A 7044-nucleotide genomic window follows, 5' to 3' on the forward strand; every position below is an offset into this window, starting at 1 on the left:
TTAAAACAAAGATTGTAACAAGAGATAAGAACATTACATAATGACGATCCAACAAAAGAATATAAAAATTGTAAATATCTATGCACCCAACATAGAAGCACTGTAATACATAAAGCAAGCATTGACAGACATAAAGGAGAAAATTAAGAGTAATACTATAATATTAAGGGACTTTAACATACCATTTAAATGAAGGGATAGATCATTCAGGCAGAAAATCAACAAGAAAACAATGTCTTTGAATGACACATTAGACCTCATGGACCTAACACATATTCAGAACATTCCACCCAGAAAGAGTGGAATAGAGTCTTCCCACTGCACATGGAGTATTTTCCAGAACAGATGGCATTTTAGGCCACAAAACAAGTCTCAATAAATTTATGAGGACTGAAACCTTATCAAGCATTTTTTTCCCAAATACAATAACATGAAACTAGAAATCAATTGCAAGGAAAAGGCCTGAAGTTTGGCTGGGAAGATGGCAGAGTAGGAGGACCCTGAACTCATCTGGTCCCATGGATAAAACTAGGTACCACTCATGTCAGCATAAAAAACCCAGAAGACAATTTGAAGATTGGAAGAATTAATTCCACAACTAAAAGCAGAGAAGAAGCCAAAATGAAGAAGGTAGGAAGGATGAAAACAGATTGGGAGCAAAATGGACCATGGATGGACATCTGTGGTGGGGAGGGAGACAGTGGTATGGAAAAGGGTGAAAAATAGACATCAGAGAGCTCAAGAATGGGGAGAACTCATTCTCATAACATTTGCCTTTGAAAGAGAGATGGGTTGATTTTTGTGAGTTCTTACAACTAGCAGGACTTAAAGCTCAGAATTTATTTTAAAAAGCTGTGGGCTCAGCTGTGGGAGAGCCCAGAGGGCTTTAGGAAGCAGAATCCCCACCCTTAAAAACAAAGTACACAAACAGCCCTTGCAGATACAGCTTAGAACCAGCATTTTGAAAAACAAGGAGATTAAGGGGGGAGGAAGAGTGATTTGCTCATCTCTGAGAATAGCCCTGGAGAGACAGGGGTCACTGAGAGACCCCTCCAAGAACAAAGGAGCTGGAAAATGCCTTTTCTTTCCAGCATTCACCAGTATGAACAATAGCCACCTGTGGGAGCCAGTGTAGCACCAAACTCTTCTTACCTAACTTGAACACACCAAGCCCTGCCACTGCCCCTCTTCTGTATGGTTCAGTGGACCTGCCTTCCCAGTTACATTAGCCTTAGTACTTGTGATATGGACCCCTTGCCAGGAAGACTGGTCCAAACTCTGACGATGCCACATCTCCCAACCCCACATATTTTGTGGGACCTCAGTTCCAGCAGAGCAGGGGCAGATCTCACTTCACAAGCAGACCACTGCACACCTTATTAAAGTGCATCCCACCTCTGTTGGGGACCAAGCACTGCCCACAATAGGCAAAGAGACCCTTTGCAGACAACTACTCTGAAGGAAAAAGAGGCCAAGATTCAATGGCACAGCATACACACAAGAGACATTCCATGAAGTACCAGGCATTGAGAAACAGAGGACACTGCCCTGGAGGGTGCTACAAGACCTTTTCTTTACAAGGTTATTATCATTAAGAGCAGAGAAGTAACTGACTTTCCTAACAAACAGAAGCAGACACAGAGTTAGATAAAATGAGGAAATAGAGAAACATTTCCCAAATGAAAGAACAGGACCAAACCACAAAGCAAGAGACTTAAGCAAAATGTCCATAAATAATAAGCATGATAGGGAATTTAAAGTAATGATCCTGAAGAAATTCACTGGAAAAAGTGAAGGACATCAGTGAGACTCTTAAAACAGAGATAAAAAAGAACCAATCAAAGATCAAGAACACAATAAATGACATTAGAAATACATTTGAAGGAATAAATAACAGGCTAGATGAAACAGGAGATCAAAATAATGACTTGGATAACACTAATGGAAAGTGACCAAGCTGAGGAAGGGGGAAAGAAAATCATGCAGTTGAGAATAGTCTTGGGGAATTCAGTAACTCCATCAAGCATAACAGCATTTGCTTTATATGGATCTCAGAAAAAGGGGGAGAGAGTTAAGGAATTTTATCTGAAAAATAATAGCTGAAAACTTCTCTAATCTTTGGAAGGAAATATATTCAGATCCAGTAAGCACAGAAATCCCCCCCAAGAAATCCAACTGAAAGAGGCTCACACCAACACACATGATAATTAAAATGGCAAGAAAGAAGTGATAAAGAAAAAAAATTAAAAGCAGCAAGACAAAATAAGACAGTTACAAACAAGGGGAAAGCCCATAAGTCTATAAGCAGACTTTTCAGCAGAACCTTTGCAGGCCAGAAGAGAGTGGCATATGATATTCAAAATGCTGGAAGGAAAAAAATCTGTAGAGAATACTTTATCCAGCAAAGCTATCATTCAGAAGACAATGAGAAATAAAGAGCTTCTCAAACAAAAACTAAAGGAGCTCACAAACACTAAGCCAGCCCGGTAAGAAATACTAAAGGGGAATGTTTGATTGGAAAGCAAAGACTGTAAGTGAGAGTATGAAAAGTCAAAACAAAACAAAACAAAATCCGACAAAAGGAATAAAAATAAATTTCTATAAGAGTCAGTCATTCAGAAAATGAGAGAACATAAAATATGACAATATATACCTCAAACAGGGAAAGGAGAGGGGTAAAGAATGGGTTCAAACTTAAGAACTATCAACTTCATACAGACCACCATATGCAGAAGATGTTGTATACAAACCTGATGGCAACCACAATAAAAAAAACAAGTAATATATATACAAAGAATAAAGAGAAAGGAATCCAAGTATATCACTAAGGAAAGCCAACAAACTTGTGGCACCTGGGTGGCTCATTCAGTTAAGCATCCAACTCTTGGTTTCAGTTTAGGTCATGGTCTCAGAGTTGTGGGATCGAACCCTCTGTCAGGCTCTCTGTTCATCAGGGAGTTTGCTTCAGATGCTCTCTCCCTCTAACTCACCCTCTCTCTCTTTCTCAAATAAATAAATAAAATCTTAAAAAAAAAAAAAGCCAACAAAGCATAAAAAAAACCAGAAAAGGGATTAGAGAAAAACTATAGAAACCACAATAAAGTAACAAAATGGTAATACATATCAATAATTTATTTTGAATGTAAATAGACTAAATGCTACAACAAAAGTCACAGGATGATGGAGGAAATAAGAAAAAAAAAAAGTACCCATCTATATCCTGTTTCCAAGAGATTCATTTCAGATCAAAAGATACCTGCAGATGGAAAATGAGGGGACAGAGAAACATTTATCATGCAAATGGGCCAAAGGAAAGCTGGGGAGGTCATATTTATATTAGACAAAATAGATTTCAATTTTAAAAGATTTATTTGAGAGAGAGTGAGAGTGTACATGAGTGGGGAGGAGGGTCAGAGAGATAAGGATAGAGAAAATCTTAAGCAGTCTCCATGCTCAGCATGGAGCCCAGTGTACAGCTGGATCTCAGGACAGTGAGACCATGACCTGAGCTGAAATCAAGAGATGGAGACTTGGGGCACCTGGGTGGCTCAGTGGGTTAAGCCTCTGCCTTTGGCTCAGGTCCCAGGGTCCTGGAATCGAGTCTTGCATCAGGCTCTCTGCTCAGCAAGGAGCCTGCTTCCCTCTCTCTCTCTGCCTGTCTCTGCCTACTTGTGATCTCTGTCTGTGAAATAAATAAATAAAGTCAAAAAAAAAAAAAAAAAAGAGTCTGAGACTTAACTGACTGAGCCACCAAGGCACCCTTTGACAAAACAGACTAAAACAAAGACTATAATAAGAGACAAAAAAGGACACTACATAATAATAAAGTGGAAAATCCAACAGAAGGTTAAAACAATTGTACATATTAATGCACACAATATTTGAACACCCAAAGACATAAAACAGCTAACAACAAACAAATAATTGATAATAATATAATAATAGTAGGGGACTTTAGCACCCCAATTATACTGATGGACAGATCTTCCAAACAGAAAATGAATAAAGAAAGTGTGGGTTTGAAAGACACACTGGCCCAGATGGATTTAACAGACATATTCAGAACATTCCATCCTAAAATAGCAGAATACACATTCTTTTCAAGTGCACATGGAAAATTCTCCAGAATAGATCACATATTAGGACAGAAATCAAGTCCTAACAAATTTAAAAAACTGAAGACATACCAGGCATCTTTTCTAACCACAACACTATGAAAGTAGAAATCAACAAGAAAAAATCTGGAAAGAGCACACACATGGGTAGATAAACAACATGCTACTGCACAGTTAATGGGTCAACCAAGAAATCAAAGAAGAAAAAAAAAATTACAGGGAAACGAATAAGAATGAAAAAGCAATGGTCCAAAATCTTTGGGCTTTAGCAAAAGTGGTTCTAAAAGGGGAGTTTACAGCAATACAAGCATACTTCAAGAAGCAAGAAAAAAAATTCAAATAAATGACCTAACCCTACACTTAAAGAAGTTAGAAAAAGAGCAAATAAACCCCCAAAGCATCAGAAGGAAGGAAATAATAAAGATTAGAGCTGAAATAAATGATTTAGAAACTAAAACAAAACAAAACAAAAGCCACATTAGAATGGAACAATGAAACCAGGGGCTATTCTTTGGAAAAAATGAATAAAACTGATAAACCTCTGACCAGAGTATCACACACACACACACAAACACACACACAAAGTAGAGGATCAAAATAAACAAAATCAGAAATAAAAGAGGAGAAATAACCAATACCACAGAAAACAAAACAATTGTACCAGAATATTATGAAAACCTATATACCAACAAACTGGAAAACTTAGAAGAAATGGATAAGTTCCTAGAAACATATAAACTACCAAAACTAAAGCTGGCAGAAATAGAAAATTTGAACATATCAATTACCCGGAATGAAATTGAATCAGTAATCAAAAACTCCAAAATCGAAGTTCAGGACCAGATAGCTTCATAGGCAAATTCTACCAAACACTAAAAGAGTTTATACCTATTCTTCTCAAACCATTCCAAAAAACAGAAAAGGAAGAAAATCTTTCCAAATCATTCTATGAGGCCAAATCACCGTAATACCAAAAACAAGATAAAGACACCAGTAAAAAAGAAAACTACAAGCCAGTATCCCTGATGAACACAGATAGATGCAAAAATCCTCAACAACTTACTACCAAACTGAATCCAACAATATATTTTAAAAACCATTCACCGCAGTCAAGTGGGATTTATTCCTGTGTTGCAAGTGTGGTTCAGTATTTGCAAATCAATCAACATGATACATCACATCAATAAAGAGAAAGAATAAGAAATACACGATCATTTCAACAGATGCAGAAAAAGCATTTGACAAAGTATAATATACATTCATGATTAAAATTGTCAACAAAATAGGTTTAGAAGAAACATTCCTCAACCTAATGAAGGTCGTATATGAAAAAGCCACAGCTAACATCATCCTTATGGGGAAAAAAAGTTTCTCCTAAGATCAGAACAAGACAAGGATGTCCACTCTCACCACTTTTGTGCAACATAATACTGGAAATCTTTGCCAGAGTAATAAGACAACAAAAGGAAATAAAAGGTATCCAAATCAGTAAGGAAGAAGTGAAAGGTTCACTATTTGCAGAGGACATAATACTAATAGAATACCTGAAAGACTTCACCAAACAACTGCTAGAACTCATCAACAAATTCAGTAAGAAGTCACAGGATACAGAAACAATATACAGAAATCTGTTGCATTCTTATGGGCACAGGACATGAAACAGATATTTTTCAAAATAAAGCATTTAGATGGCCAACAGACACAAGATACTCAATATCACTCATTATCAGGGAAATGCAAATCAAAAGTACAGTGGAATATAACCTCATACCTGTCAGAATGGCTAATGTAAAAAAGAAAAGCAACAAGTGTTGGTGAGGATGTGGAGAAAGATATGATCATATGATCGTATCAATAGATGCAGAAAAAGCAACTGACAAAATTCAACATACATTCATGACTTTCAAAAAGGTAGGTTTGGAGGAAACATAACCTTAACATTATAAAGGCCACATATGAAAAAAACCCAAAGTTAATATCATATACAAAGGTGAAAAAGTGAGAACTTTCCTTCTAAGAACAAGAATAAAACAAGGTTTTCACTTTCTCATTTCAACCTAGTGCTGGAAGTCCTAGCTATAGCAATCACACAAGAAGAAGAAATAAAAGGTATCCAAATTGGTAAAGAAGAAGTTAAACTATCACTATTTGCAGATGACACAGTTTTATACTTCACCAAAAAACTATGAGAACTGATAAGTGTATCCAGTAAAACTGTAGGCTAAAAAATTAGTACACAGAAGTCAGTTGCATTTCTATACGCTAATAATTAAGTAGCAGAAAAATAAATTAAGAAAACAATCTGATTGACAACTGAACCAAAAGGAATAAAATACTTAAGATTAAACTTAACCAAGTTGGTGAAAGACTTGTACTCTGTAAACTATAGAACTCTGAAGAAATAAATTAAAGACAACATAAATAGAAAGATATTCTATGCTCATGGACTGGAAGAATATTGTTAAAATGCCCATAATACCCAAAGCAATCTATAGATTCAACAGAATCCCCATCAAAGTACCAACAGCATTTCTTACAGAAATAGAACAAATCATACTAAAATTTGAATGGAACCACAAAAGACTTCAAATTGCCAAAGCAATCTTAAGAAAGAAATAACCTGTAGGTATCAAAATCCCAGATTTCAAGATATATGAAAATCTGTAGTAATTATCATATGGTTTCACTTACTTGTGGAGCATAAGGAAAAATACTGAGGACATTGGGACATGGAGAGGAGAAGTGAGTGGGGGTAAATTGGAGGGGAGTACAAACCATGAGAGACTGTGGACTCTGAGAAACAGAGGGTTTTGGAGGGGTAGGGGTTAGGTGAGCCTGGTGGTGGGTATTAAGGAGGGCATGTATTGCACGAAGCACAGGGTGTGGTGCATAAACAATGAATCTGGGAACACTGAGAAGAAAAATAAAA

This window comes from Mustela erminea, chromosome 7, assembly GCF_009829155.1.
Source record: "Mustela erminea isolate mMusErm1 chromosome 7, mMusErm1.Pri, whole genome shotgun sequence".
NCBI classification, from domain to species: domain Eukaryota; kingdom Metazoa; phylum Chordata; class Mammalia; order Carnivora; family Mustelidae; genus Mustela; species Mustela erminea.